Below are 16309 nucleotides of genomic sequence, written 5' to 3'. Positions count from 1 at the left end.
GAAGCACAGTACAGTTTTTTTTTCAAATTGGCACGATTGCCCAAATTGGTTTCTGGTTATATTTGGATTCTACTGTAGATATGGAGGTAGGCATTAGGAAAAAAATTACTATATGATACCACTGGCAAATGAAGTAAGACTCAGTCATATTTGAGAATTCTACAAAGATTGAAATATAGCCCAGTGTCATTACACTAGTGTAGTGGAGGGTTCTTTGTTGATATTCAAGTGTAAGTATTTTATTAATGAACAAAAGGAATATTTGTTCTGTGTTTGGATGCCATAGGGCATGTTAGAGTCATACAGAATGGAAACAGACCCTTCGGTCCAACTAATCCACCCCAACCATGTTCCCAAACTAAACCAGTCCCACTTGCCCGTGTTTGGCCCATATCTTCCAAACCTTTCCTATTCAGGTGATTTAAATGTTGTAACTGTACTTGCATCCACCACTTCCTCTGGCAGTTCATTCCACACATGAAACACTGTCTCTATAAAAGAAGTTGCTCCTCATGTCCTTTTTAAATCTTTCTCCTCTAACTATAAATATATGCACCCTAGTTTTGAAGGCCCTCATTATTCACCTTATCTCCACCTGTCATGATTTTATAAACTTGTATAAGATCACCCTCAACTTCCCTACGCCCCAGCCACATCCAGCCTATTTTTATAGCTCAAACTTTCCAGATCTGGCAGCGTCCCAGTAAATCTTTTCTGAACGTTCTCCAATTCAATAATATCCTTTTTTTTGGCAGGGCATCCAGAATTGCGCACACTATTCCAGAGGAGGCCTCACCAATGCCTTGTCCGTATAAATAATTAATTTCTGTCAATTAATTGTCAATTTTTCTTTCTCAGAACCAGCAATTTTTATTTTGTTCAGAAAGTCACTTACACTCAGTAGTTGCTGACTGTAAGTCAGCAAATGTAGCATGTCATGGTTAAAGAGAAAGCAACTTATGGTGCTGTAGAAAATAAACCAGCTTTTACACCGGATTCAGTTTTATGATATGATTTCTGCTATCCATTAGGGATCTTTTCCCTCCTTTTGGATAGCTGTGCCCTTTTTTTCTAACTCCTTGTTTTATACTGTTGTGGCGTAATATCTTGAACCTTTGAACTCTGGAACACTCAGTACGTTAGATTTGTTTTGGAGGCTATGGAAAGTTGGGCCCAACAGTCAAGTGGTCCCAAATGCATCATTGACCTATTGCACTGTATTTAATTTTCAGCACAAAATTAATGCTGTTTGAAAGATGAGGTAAGGAGTACTCACTCACAATACTCATTGCAAGATGTGCCTTCCATTGAATTCTGAGCCAATAAGATAAATGACTGTTGGTGCTGCTGGAGAGATAAATGTTGGCCTTGACATATTACAAACTGTTTCTGCTTTAACAAGTGTGATCTTTTGCATGGACCTGAGGGCAGATAGGGCTGCTGTTTAATGTTTCATCTGAAAAGGAAATATATCTGCAGAGTTATATAGACAGATGGGTAAGTGTAACAGTTTATTTTGTTTTGCATATGTACGTTACTTTCGAAAGCTGATTGGAGGCAAATGTTCGCAGGTAGAAGGACAGCTGGAAAATGGGAAGCCTTCAGAAATGAGATAACAAGAATCCAGAGAAGGTGTATTCCTGTCAGGTTGAAAGGAAAGGCTGGTAGCTACAGGGAATGCTGGATGCCTAAAGAAATTGAGGGATTGGTTAAGAAAAAGAAGGAAGCATATGTCAGGTATAGACAGGATAGATCGAGTGAATCCTAAGAAAAGTGTAAAGGAAGTAGGAGTATACTTAAGAGGGAAATCAGGAGGACAAAAAGGGGACATGAGATAGCTTTGGCAAATAGAATTAAAGAGAATCCAAAGGGTTTTTACAAATATATTAAGGACAAAATGGTAACTAGGGAGAAAATAGGGCCCCTCAAAAATCAGCAAGGTGGACTTTGTGTGGAGCCACAGAAAATGGAAGAGATACTAAATGAATATGATAAATGACTGGTGGTGCTGCTGGAGAGATAAATGTTGGCTAGGACATATTACCAACTGTTTCTGCTTTAACAAGTGTCTTGTGATACATCCCCAGGACCTGATCAGGTGTATCCGAGAATTCTGTGGGAAGCCAGAGAACTGATGGCTGGGCCTCTTGTTGAGATATTTGTATCATCGATAGTCAAGGTGAGGTGCCGGAAGACTGGAGGTTTAAGAAGGGCGGTAAAGACAAGCCAGGGAACTATAGACTGGTGAGCCTGACCTCGGTGGGCAAATTGTTGGAGGGAATCCTGAGGGACAGGATGTACGTGTATTTGGAATGGCAAGGACTGATTAGGGATAGTCAACATGTGGGAAATCATGTCTCACAAACTTGATTGAGTTTTTTGAAGAAGTAACAAAGAGGATTGATTAGGGCGGGGCAGTAGATGTGATCTATATGGACTTCAGTAAGGCGTTCGACAAAGTTCCCCATGGGAGACTGATTAGCAAGATTAGATCTCATGGAATACAGGGAAAACTAGCCATTTGGATACAGAACTGGCTCAAAGGTAGAAGACAGAGGGTGGTGGTGGAGGGTTGTTTTTCAGACTGGAGGCCTGTGACCAGTGGAGTGCCACAAGGATTGGTGCTGGGTCCTCTTCTTTTTTCATTTACATAAATGATTTGGATGCAAGCATAAGAGGTACAGTTAGTAAGTTTGCAGATTACACCAAAATTGGAGGTGTAGTGGACAGTTCCAAGATGGTTTACAGAGATAAATGCACTGAAAGAACACACTCCAGCAGAAAGCAAGTATATTGGTTGAGAGAATCAACATCTTGGTGATAATCACAGGTTTTGAATGTGAATGTACAATTTTGAGTTGATATGCTTGACGCACTTTGAAAGGTTGAATACTGAGGATTTGCATAAATGATACAGCAAAGAAAGACATCCAGGTTCATGGGACTGAAGGACAATGGACGTACTTCAAAGCTGGTGAAAATGATATAGTTTTGGTCCAGTGTTGGAGGGATATGAATTCAAGTTTGTGCTGCTTAATTGGAGGTAGATGAGCAAAAACAATGGGTTAGTTCAGAACAGAAACAGATCTCAGTTTGGTGTCTTTACATTGATTACCATCTAACTTGTTTTAATGAGATTATTCAAGTGGCTTTTCTGTTAAAAAGGACTGAACATTAATAGAATCTATAAATTAACTATCTTCTTCATCTCTGTCCGTGTTAATATCCAGTGACCACAAGAGGTTTTTTTTCCAAAATATATTTTATTTGTACCAGAAGGTATGTGTAGAAATAGACCATTCAACCTATCCAAGTCTTGATAGCTAAATACGAGCAAACATGCAAGACATTTCTACAACATTACGCATCATAGTTACATGATCATTTAAAACAGATTAATATGAAGAACTTGCATCTGCCTGTGTTTTTCACAATATCAATGCCCAAATATTTTACAATCAATTAATTACTTTTGATGTAATTTAGAGGACATGATAGCCAACTTCTGTAGAACCAGTTCTCTCAAACACCAATGAGATAATGACTGAATCATCTGCTTTAGTGACATTTAATGTAAAATAACTCACCTGATCATCTTCAAATGGTGCTAGTTGAGAAAACAATTTTAACAACTCATTCAAAAGACGACATCTCTGACAGCACAGACGTCAGTGCTGTACTGGAATGTTAACGTACATGATGTGTTCAAGTCTTGAATGCAGTTTGAACTCAACACCTTCTGCCTGAAGAGCCCAATTGCTCTCTCAGAACCAAGGCTAGGGCTTAATGTTGCAGCAGGCAATCCAGAGGAGGAGATCATCTTATGAGGAGTTGGTTGGGCCTGTACTCATTGGAGTTTACAAGAATAAGAGGTGACCTTATTATAACATACAAGACCGGTTGGATATGCAAAAGTTGTATCCTCCTATGGGAGAGTTTAGGACCAGAGGGTATAATCTTAAAATAAGAGGTCACCTATTTAAGATACAGATGAGGTGGAATTCCTTCTCTCAGAGGTTAGTGAACCAGTGGAATTCTTTACCATAGAGGGTTATTGAGGGACATTAAGTTTATTCAAGGCTAAGATAGACAGATTTTTAATCAGTTAGGGAATCAAAGGTTATGGTGAAAAGACAGGAAAGTGAAGTTGAGGATTATCAGATCAACCATGATCTCATTGAATGACAGAGAAAACTCAATTAGTTGAATGCCCTTCTTCTATTCCCATGACATATGGTCACTGAATATTAACCTGAACAAAGACAAAGAAGATAGTTTAATCATTGATTCTAATGCTGGTCAGTCCATTTCAACAGAAGTAAGTTATTTAACCAATCACTTCATTTCCATTTGAATAATCTTACTAAGGAAAAAAGTCATCTGGCAAAAAAAATGTGAGAAAGGCCAAGGTAATTTTTTTATGACCCAATGAAACATTTTTAAGTAGATTTATGTAAAACAATAAACCCTCCATGAAGATAGATGACTTTAATAAAATTATAGTGATTTATCATATAATTGTTGACATTATTTGCTGGGCAAAATCTCAAATTTAAATTTCAGTATGCTGAATGGGTCCAACATATTTAACAATGCCCTCTGTTACATGTTTAAGCACAGTTTTTGTCCTATTGACATTTTTCTTTGTGAATACCATTTTAAATCAAATACAGTTGACTGTCCACAACCCTTTTATTTGGTGCCAAGACTAAACTCAACTACCTACTTTGGTATATGGCACAGCCAGATTTTAACTCAGCAAAAGTGTGCATCGGGGTCAATGATAAAGTACCACTGAGTTAATGTATTTCTTGAACTTAGTTTACCTCCTTAAGTGGATATTTTTGAGCTTTATACCTACTCTATCTGTTAAAGTTATGGCAATTTTCAGCCTTCAATCACCTAGACAATCCCACCTGTTAATTGTACTGACTATTTAAAACAAAAATAGTTGTAAATAGTTTCAATTTCCAAATAAAAGATGTTTTGCTTTAAATTAGTTCTCACTCATAGACTGCACTCCTTTGTCAATTGTCACACTGAAGGAGTGGTGCAGGATATATCCAATGCACTGAAAATAGCAAAAAGGTAAAACCTGAAAGCATTGCAGGTACAATAAATATGCTGACCTGGTTCAATCAGCTTCTGCACAACTTTATTGAATTTTTCTTTTAAATGAAAGCAATACAAAATGTAAGCCGAGCTTCCAGATATAGTAACTGTTTGAAAAACTGCCATAAAACAACGCACCTATAGCAACAACTTGGAGCTAGTGACATACACCGTGATTATTCTGAAACTGATTGATAATACACCATTCTAAAATTTACAAAGCTTTAGTTGAGGTGAATCCCATCGCACTTTTTATTTATTGTCAGCTACCTTGTATCAAACGCCCTTGATTCTTTTATCTGCATGTTGTATTTAGCTATTGATAAATACACCTATCCCCATTTCCCTTTAGCAAGTCATAAGAAGGTATAGTAAGAAGGATAATAACATGGTCCCCAGATCATGTGTTTGGATTGAGAGGATCAACATTTGATGTCATTATTCCTCTGAAACTGACAGCAAATTCTGGAGTCTGTAGTTACAACCAGAAATTGCTGACAGTGATGCTGTGCTCTTTCAGAAGCCACTAGATTGCAGCCAATAGGAAATCTGAGCTGGTGAGATCTTCCATCCTTATAATTTAGTCTTGCTGTTTATAAACTGTTGAAAAGCTTGTATCATATTGAAGGAGATTTTATCTCTAAATGTTGGTATATTAAATTTCATCATTACAGCTAAACATCGTCGCTGACTGTGAAAGAATAATTTTGGATTGGTTGAATATTACATTCATCATATTTTCACTTTTGTTTTGAAGTTTGATATGGGTACTTCACAAAAATAATTATCTCTTGTAAAAGAAATATAAAATCAAAAGGGAAGGCAGTTAGTGTTTGTGAGAAAAATTCCAAGTAATAGGCTTATTATCCTGCTCAGTGACATCATTGTTGCCCAGTACATGGAGATCCCTTTGACTTGGTGCTGCAAACAAATTTGTATTGGGAAAGGGGAACTAGTGCCCCCAAAGCTTACTAAATCTTTGTGACGGATTTCTTTGCAGTCAGTACAAGACCTGTGACTACAAAATGCAGTTGATGTGAAAAGTGTGCTGCCCTCCAAGTGAAGATAATCCATCAAGAGGCTGCCAACCTATTCTGTTGATTAATCGTCCTGTATAATTGAGCCAGACTAATCTTTCAGGAGTTCAAGGGCTCAACAGATTTCCTCAGGGAGCAGTCCATAGTTGAAGTGTGCAACTGTGGGCCTGGGGTCAGTCTAAAGGACTGTGCTTAGGACAGCTATAGAAAATATGATGGAATAATTCTCTCCATCCATTCACAGCAATACACCCCCAGTGTTGAAAGATGGTGGTGGCTGCAATAAAACTAAACCAGTTACAATTGCATTAATAAATCATTTGCTATGTTATATTTACTGAATCTTGACCCAATAATGCAGTACATTAATCATTCATACACACAAAAAAACTGGGTCATTATGCTTTCTGACAGCAGTTCTGATACTTTGGAAAGCAAAAGCAACATAATTAGATTGTGACCCACGACTTCTAGCAGCTTGTTTATTCAAAGTTTGGGAGAAGATTTGTAGCGCAGGTGCTCGTTGTGGTTATGTTCGCCGAGCTGGGAATCTGTTTTGCAGAAGTTTCGTCCCCTGTCTCGGAGACCTCCTCTGCTCGGGAGCCTCCTATGAAGTGCTTCTGTGATCTTTCCTCCGGCATTTGTAGTGGTTTGAATCTGCTGCTTCCGGTTGTCAGTTCCAGCTGTCCGCTGCAGTGGTCGGTATATTGGGTCCAGGTCGATGTGCTTATTGATTGAATCTGTGGATGAGTGCCATGCCTCTAGGAATTCCCTGGCTGTTCTCTGTTTGGCTTGTCCTATAATAGTAGTGTTGTCCCAGTCGAATCCGAAGATCTGAGTAATGAAGGCAAATGTGCTAAATGCCTTCTTCACCACCCTATCTATCTGGGATGTAAACTTCAAAGAATTAAGTACCTGAACCCCTAGGTCTCTCTGTTCTACATAAATGGATAGGTCAAGTGAGTGTGAGAAAAATGACAGATGAATATAATTTGGAAAAAAATGTGAAGTTGTTTACTTTGGCAGGAAGAATTTTAAAGAGCAGAGTATTTGCAAACGGTTACAAAATTCTGAGGTGCAAAGGAATCTAAGTGGCATGGTGTATGTGTTGCAAAAAGCTAACATTGCAGGTACAAATATTAATGCAATGCTATCCTTCTTACAGGAGAAATTGAACATTGAAATTGTTTCAGTTCTATAGGGCTTTGGTGAGACCACATCTCTTATACTTGGTCTAATTTATGAAAGGGTGTAAGTGCTTTGGAGGCAGTTCAGAGAAGATTTCCCAGATTGATACCCGGAATGAGTGGCTTACCTTATAAGGAATACTTGGACAAAACTAGGCTCATTTCCATTGGAGTTTGAAAGAATGAGGGGTGACGTGATTGCAATATACAAGGTCCTGAATAGTCATAGAGATGTACAGCATGGAAACAGACCCTTCGGTCCAACTGTCCACGCCGACCAGATATCCCAACTGCAGATGCTGGAGATCAGAGCTGAAAACGTGTTGCTGGAAAAGCGCAGCAGGTCAGGCAGCATCCAAGGAGCAGGAGAATCGACATTTCGGGCATGAGCCCTTCTTCAGGAATGAAGAAGGGCTAATGTCCGAAACGTCAATTCTTCTGCTTCTTGGATGCTGCCTGACCTGCTGCGCTTTTCCAGCAACACATTTTCAGCTATTCATATACCCATCCAAATGCTTCTTAAATGTTGCAATCGTACCAGCCTTCACCACATCCTCTGGCAGCTCATTCCATACACGTACCACTCTCTGTGTGAAAAGGTTGCCCCTTAGGTCTCGTTTATATCTTTTCCCTTTCCCCCTAAACCTATACCCTCTAGTTCTGAACTCCCCTATCCCAGGGAAAAGACTTTGTCTATTTATCCTATCCATGCCCCTCATAATTTTGTAAACCTCTATAAGTTCACCCCTCAGCCTCCGACGTTCCAGGGAAAACAGCCCCAGCCTGTTCAACCTCTCCCTATAACTCAAATCCTCTAACCCTTGTAAATCTTTTCTGAACCCTTTCAAGTTTTACAACATCTTTCTTGACAAAGTGGGTATGGAAATTGTTTTCTATTGTGGATGAGTCCATGTTTTTAAAATTAGATTGACAAATTTAGGACAAGCATTAAGAGATTTCTTTTGCCTGAGTGTTGTAAATTTTGCATCCTTTGCCTTAGAAGATGGTGAAGGTGGGGTGATTGAATATTTTTTTTTAGATTAGACTTACAGTGTGGAAACAGGCCCTTCGGCCCAACAAGTCCACACCGACCCGCCGAAGCGCAACCCACCCATACCCCTACATTTACCCCTTACCTAACACTACGGGCAATTTAGCTTGGCCAATTCACCTGACCCGCACATCTTTGGACTGTGGGAGGAAACCGGAGCACCCGGAGGAAACCCACGCAGACACGGGGAGAACGTGCAAACTCCACACAGTCAGTCGCCTGAGTCGGGAATTGAACCCGGGTCTACAGGCGCTGTGAGGCAGCAGTGCTAACCACTGTGCCACCGTGTAAGTGGATTGATTCTATTGACTGACAAAAGTCTAAGGCACTTCAGGAATGGAGCTGAGTGGGAGTGAGTGGAGAGCAGTCTGGGAAGGTAATAGATTCTGTTCCAAAGCTGTTTCAACTGAGGAGAAACATGCAATGAGGCAGACTTGATAAGGGAGCTTAAGGTGAAGGAACCCTTATGAGGCAGTGATCAATTTACCCTGCAATTTGAGAGGGAGAAGATAGAATCAGAGTTTACAGTATTATAGCAGAATAAAGGCAACTACAGAGGCATGAGGGAAGAGCTGGGTAGAATTGACTAGGAGAGGAGCCTAGCAGGAAAGACAGTGGAAGAGCAATGGCAGGAGTTTCTGGGAGTATTTCAGGAGACACAGCAGAGGTTCATCCTGAGGAAAACAAAGCATGGTACAAAGAGGGTGAGGGAACCATGGCTGACTAGGGTAGTTAAGGATAGCATAAAAGCAAGAGAAAGCATATAATGTGGCAAAGGGCAGTGGGAAACCAGAGGATTTGAAAGCTTACAAAGACCAACAGAGGGCAACAAAAAAATTAAGGAGGGAGAAGATTAAATATGTGGGTAAACCAGCTAATAATATAAAGGAAGACTGTGTAAGAGTTTCTTTCGATGTATAAAGAGCAAAAGAGAACATTGGCCTGCTAGAAAATGATGCTGGAGGGATAGTAGCGGGGGAACACGGAAATGGTTGAGGAACTGAACATTTTGTGTCAGTCTTCATGGTGGCAGACATGAGTAACTTCCAAACATTCAAGAGAGTGAGGGGACAGAGATGAGAGTGTTGGCCATCACCAAGGAGAAGGTGCTAGAAAACCGAATGGCCTGAAGGTGGGTAAATCACCTGGACCCGATGGACTACATCCCAGAAGTCTGAGAGAGATACTGGAGAGATAGTGGAGACATTTGTGGTGAGCTTTCAGAAATCAGTAGAAGCAGAGAGGGTCCCAGATGAGGGAAAATCACTAGCATGGCACCCCTGTTTAAAATGGGGGTAAGGGAAAAGATGCAAAGTTACAGACCGATGTCTAACCTCAGTTTTGAGTAAGATCCTGGAATCCATTGGGAAGGATGAGATTTCTGAATAATTAGAAGTATATGGTCAAATACGGCAAACTCAACATGGTTTTATCAAGACAGGTCATGCCTGACAAATCTGCTAGAATTCTTTGAGGAAGCAGCAAGCAGGTTATGGATGTTATCTACCTGGACTTCAAGAAGGCTTTTGACAAGGTATCACACAGGAGGCTACTGAGTAAGTTAAGGGCCCATGGTGTCAGAGGCAAGGTGCTAGCATGGAGAGAAGCTTGGCTGTCTGGCAGAAAGCAGAGAGTGAGGATAGAAGGGTCCTTCTCAGCATGGCAGCTGGTGACAAGTGGTGTTCCGCAAGGCCCAGTGTTAGGACCACAACATTTCACTTTATACATTAATGATCCACATGAAGAAACAGAGGGTATTCTGGCTACATTTACAGACGATAAGAAGATAGGTAGAGGGACAGGTAGCACTGAGGAGGTGGGGAGGCTGCAGAAGGATTTGGGCAGGTTAGGAGAGTGGACAAAGAAGTTGTAGATGGAATACAATGTGGGAGGTCATGCACTTTAGTAGGAAGAATAGAGGCATAGACTATTTTTCTAAATGGGGAGGAAATTCAGAAGTCTGAAGTGCAAAGAGCCTTGGGAGTTCTATTCCAGGATTCTCTCAAGGTAAACTTGCAGGTTGAGTCAGTAGTTATAATGAATGAAGGCAAATATAATGAAGACATTTATTTTAAGAGGACTTGAATACAAAAACAGGAATGTACTTCTGAGGCTCTATAAGGCTCTGGTCAGACTACATTTGGAGTATTGTGTGCAGTTTTAGGCCCCATATCTCAGGAAGGATGTACTGGCCTTGGAGTGTGTTCAGAAAAGATTCATGAGAATCATTCCAGGAACAAAAAGCTTAACATATGAGAACTCTGGACCTATACTTGATGGAGTTTAGAAGGATGTGGGGGGGATCTAATTGAAACATACAGAATACTGAATGGTCTGGACAGAGTGGATGTTGAGAAGATGTTTCCATTGGTAGGAAAGACTCGGACCCAAGGGCATAGTCTTAGAGTAAGGGGAAGACCTTTTAGTTAGAAGATAAGGATAAACGTCTTCAGCCAGAGAGTGGGGTATTTATGGAATTCATTGTCACAGAAGGCTGTGGAAACCAGGTCATTGAGTACATTTAAGACTGAGATCGATAAGTTCTTGTGTGTCAAGTGGATCAAGGGTTACAGGAAAAAAGCGGGAGAATGGGGTTGAGAAACTTATCAGCCATGATTGAATGGTGGAGCAGACTCAATGGGCTGAATGGCCTAATTTCTGCTTCTGTCTTATGGTGAGTGAGAGTACATAGGAATATGGTCGAAACACAACGAGATCAGCCATCAGGTTTGATCCACAAAAAGATGAAGTCTGATTACCCTCTCCTGCTTTGATGTCTTCCTTGTAATATAATGAAAACTCAAAACCATTAATGCCCCATACCTTGGCATTTTGTCTCATTATGTGATTCAGCTCTTTCTTTCTTTTAAACCAGCCCGGTTGATTGTTAGAAAGGTTTAAGTTATTTTTAGTTCATGGCTGTACTTCTGTCCAGTTAATTTGTCATTGACTATCTTCACTGTAGGCAATAAAGTTTTGAAAGCATGGTTGACTTGTGCAAATTGCAGCTTTATTCCATGCTAAACCCAGGAAATGCATGAAGATGTGACATCACTTAGGCTCATGTGCATGTGAACACACACACACACACACACACACACACACACACAATGGGGGATAGCGTCAAGTACTAAAGCAAATCATAATATATAGGTTAAAGTTATTTGCGTGACCTTGAGATACAAGGATTTAACCTGACACCACATTTGAGTAGTTGAGTTCATTGAATATTTTAGTTATGTTTTAGATCTTCATTTCCTAATGTTTCTTTCAAGCAATAATTGTCACCTTTTTCTTCTCAAGAGAGAGAGTGATTTCTCCAACTGTTTCAACCTCACATACTGTGTCTATTGCTCTTGATGTGGTCTCTACATTGAGGAGGCAGAACACCAACTCACGGAGTGTTTCTGGGAGCATCTCTGGGACACGTGCATGCAACAACCCCACTGTCCTGTGGCTGACCACTTCAATTCCCTCTCCCACTCCACCAAGGACATGCAAGTCCTGTGCCGCCTCCAGTGCAAAATCCAAGCCACCCAACGCCCGGAGGAAGAGCACCTCATCTTTCACATTGGGACCCCTCAACCACACAGCATCAACTTCAACTTCACTAGTTTCCAAATCTCCCCCCCCCCCCCCCCCCCCACCTCATCCTAGATCCAACCCTCCAACTTGGCACTGCCCCCTTGACTTGTCCTACCTCGACATTTTCCTTCCCTAAGAGAAAGTGAGGACTACAGATGCTGGAGATCAGAGTCAAAAAATGTGGTGCTGGAAAGAACGCAGCATCCAAGGAACAGGAGAGTTGAGCTTATGCTTGAAATGTCAACGCTCCTGCTCCTCGGATGCTGCCTGACCCAGCTGTGCTTTTTCCAGTACCACACTTCATTAACTTTGACTCTCCAGCATCTGCAGTCCTCTCTTTCTCTCTGTTTCAGTTCTGCACTCTAACATCCATCTCTTCTCCTTCTGCCAAAGAAAGACTTCCTTGAAATAGGAGTTTGTTTCAATATTCTCTATTTGATAGGTCTTTACTTTTTCCACATTTGATAATTGCAGCTCAAACATGTGAAGATCTTCAATGTGGTGTAAATCATAATGGGAAACAAGGATCTTTTTGGGCCTTCTGCAGGCAGACTTGTTTTATTGCCTTTCTATAAAATAGTCGCTTCATTAGTTTTTCTGAACTACATTGGAATCATGAACATTGGCCAACTTAAGTGGGTCAGGTGATTTGAAAAGGTGTCACCATTTTGTTAGTGTTTTGGCCCCTTTTTAAAAAAGTTTGATAGTCCACGTTTTATATAGAGTCATTGAGGTGTACAGCTCAGAAACAGACCCTTCGGTCCAACTTATCCATGCCGACCAGATATCCCAACCCAATCTAGTCCCACCTGCCAGCACCTGGCCCAAATCCCTCCAAACCCTTCATATTCATATACCCATCCAAATGCTTCTTAAATGTTGCAATTGTACTAGTCTCCACCACTTCTTCTGGCAGCTCAATCCATACACATACCACCCTCTGCGTGAAAAGGTTGTCCCTTAGGTCCCTTTTATATCTTTCTCTTCTCACCCTAAACCTGTGCCCTCTAGTCTGGAATCCCCCACCCCACAGAAAAGACTTTGTCTATTTATCCTATCCATGCCCCTCATGATTTTATAAACCTCTATAAGGTCACGATAGCTCAAATCTAACAACCCTGGCAACAACCTTGCAAATCTTTTCTGAACCCTTTCAAGTTTCACAACATCTTTCCGATAAGAAGGAGACCAGAATTGCACGCAATATTCCAACAGTAGCCTAACCAATGTCCTGTACAGCCGTAACATGACCTCCCAACTCCTGTACTCCGTACACTGACCAATAAAGAAAAGTATACCAAACACCTTCTTCCCTATCCTGTCTACCTGCAATTCTACTTTCAAGGAGCTATGAACCTGCACTCCAAGGTCTCTTTGTTCAGCAACACTTCCTAGGACCTTACCATTAAGTGTCTAAGTCCTGTTAAGATTTACTTTCCCAAAATGCAATACCTCATATTTATCTAAATTAAACTCCATCAACCACTCATCAGTCCATTGGCCCATCTGATCACAATCCCATTGTAATCTGAGGTAACCTCCTTCGCTGTCCACTACACCTCCAATTTTGGTGTCCTATGCAAACTTACTAACTATATCTCTTATGCTCACATCCAAATCATTTATGTAAACGATGAAATGTAGTGGACCCGGCACTGATCCTTGTGGCACTCCACTGGTCACAGGCCTCCCATCTGAAAAACAACGCTCCGTCACCACCACCTTCTGACTTCTACATTTGAGCCAATTCTGGATCCAAATGGTGAGTTCTCCCTGTATTCCATGAGATCTAACCTTGCTCACCAGTCTCCCATGGGAAACCTTGTTGAACGCCTTACTGAAGTCCATATAGATCACGTCTACCACTCTGCCCTCATCAATCTTCTTTGTTACTTCTTCACAAAACTCAATCAAGTTTGTAAGACATGATTTCCCATGCTCAAAGCCATGTTGACTATCCCTAATCAGTCCTTGCCTTTCCAAATACATGTCCATCCTGTCCCTCAGGGATTCCCTCCAACAACTTGCCCATCACTGATGTCAGGTTCACTGGTCTATAGTTGTGACATTATTCATATGCAGACCCCGAATAAGGTAAATCAGAAATGGTCTGCTTTGACTGGTTTTTAAGCAGACAATGTGAGTTTTACAATTTTTTCAATTATTGCCCAGGTGTCCCGGGCTTAGCAGTAAACATTGCCTAATTGTCTTTAAGAATGGTGGTGAGCTGCATTTTTAACTTGCTGCAGTTCCATGGTGAAGAGACACTCAAAGTGCTATTTGAAGAATGTTTGAAGATTTTGACTCAATAACAGGCAGGGCAATATAGTACTAATTCATCACAAATGGCATGAAGGAAGAAACTGCCCAAAACAGTAATGGAAGCAACAATCATAATAATTTTAAATAGAAAAATGAATACTTATAAAAGAAGTGTTTAAATGTGTATCAGACAAGAGGAGGGGAATGAGCACCTTAATATTTGAGAATTGTCAAGTGGGTGTAAGTGGATGTATCTGATCCTTTAAAATTCTTTGATTTTGGCTTACTCCAAAATATGAAATTTTTTGATTTTCTTTGGTGCCATTTTATTCTCAAGAATTTTCAGCGTTTTGCTATTCACTTTAACTAAAAATTGTGTACCAATGTTAGCAAGATTAAACACACATATGTACAGGTGTACATAAAATCTATGTTAGTATATGTTATTACAAGAGATGAGTACTATCATGCCTGTTTATGTATGAGCTATCTCTCAGTTGATTTGGTAAATTGGGTTTTGTAAGTGTTGATAATGAGGAAGGTTATCAAAGGTGCAGCAGCATATAGATCAACTGGCAAGTTGGGGGAGAAATGGTTTAATCCAGATAAGTGTGAAATGATGCATTTTGGGAGGTCAAATGCAAGAGGAAAATTAACATTGGGAGCATTGATATATAGAGAGATCTTGCGGTCCAAGTCACAGCTGTCCAAAAATCGCACACGAGTGGATTAGGTGGTAAAGAAGGCAATACAATATGCTTGTTTTCATCCGTCAAGGCATTAAATAGAAAAGTTGGCAAGTCATGTTGCAACTGCATTTAGTCAGGTTACATTTGGAGTATTGTGTACAGTTCTGGACACCATGCTGTAGGGAGGTTATGGAGGCTTTGGAGAGTGTGCAGAGGAGGTTTACCAGGATGTTGCCTGGATTGGAGTGTATCAGCTATAAGGAACAGTTGGACAAGCTTCGATTCTTTTCAGTGGAGTGTCAGAGGCTGAGGGGTAACCTGTTTGAAGTACATAAAATGCTGAGTGGCATGGATAGGGTGGATATTTGGAGTCTGTTTCCAGAGTGGAAAGATCAAATGCTAGGAGGCATAGGGTTACAGAAAACTTTAAAAGAGATGTGCGAGCAAAGTTTTGTTTGACACAGAGCGTGGTAGGTACCAGAAATGCACTGCTAGGGGAGGTGTTAGAAGCAGAAATGTGAGCAAAGTTTGAGTTCTTTCGACAGATAAACATGCAGGGAATAGAGGGACACAGAGCATGTGCAAAAAGATGAGATTACTTTAGATTAGTATTGTGGTCAGCATAGATGTAGTGGGGCAAAGGGCCTGCTCCTGTACTTATGCTGTGCCACTCTATGTCTATGTTCACATTTTTTTTGCAAAAGGGGGTAAAGTATTCTTCAGTGTTTTCATGTTTACTTGTAAGGCACCATGGGTCAGATCAGTTTTCAGGAAGAGAACTTCTGAGTTGAGGTGTATCCAGTTGCAGATCCTGTTTCCAGACAGCACACCCATCTGCAGGTTTACTGTGTACCGTCAAAGGCCTTCTCCTGGTCCAGGCTGATGAGGTAGGTGTCCAACATGTCTCACCGCATTGGCCAAATACCTGAGTAGCATGAGGCTATCTGAGATCCTCTGGTTGGGTGCAGCACAGGTCTGGTCAGGGTGAATCACCAACTCCACAGCAGCTTGACCCATTGACCAGAGGCCTAGGTCAGAATGTTATACTCCATATCCGGCAGTGAGATGAGTTGTCAGTTTTGAATGTCTTCCCTCTTCTGCCTCCTGCTTGCAAATGAGGTGAGGATGCCTTTCCTCTTGCTTTGGGACACCACTGATCAAATCCTGCCAACTTGAGTACCTCCCTGCCAACGTTCTCTCACCTGCCTTCCAACTGATCTCCCAGCTGTGTCAATAATTTGCCCTCAATTCTGTGGATTTCTATCTTAGTTTTTTTTATGTGGGACTTTCTCCAATGCCTTCTGGAAGTCCTGTAGGTCCTGGCTGATGCCACCGAGGTGAATACATCTCAGTCTGAGGCAGAGAGTTCACCCCCAGGAGCCTGTG

Source organism: Hemiscyllium ocellatum, chromosome 21 (genome assembly GCF_020745735.1).
Source record: "Hemiscyllium ocellatum isolate sHemOce1 chromosome 21, sHemOce1.pat.X.cur, whole genome shotgun sequence".
Lineage (NCBI taxonomy): Eukaryota > Metazoa > Chordata > Chondrichthyes > Orectolobiformes > Hemiscylliidae > Hemiscyllium > Hemiscyllium ocellatum.
This window is presented reverse-complemented; position numbering follows the sequence as displayed.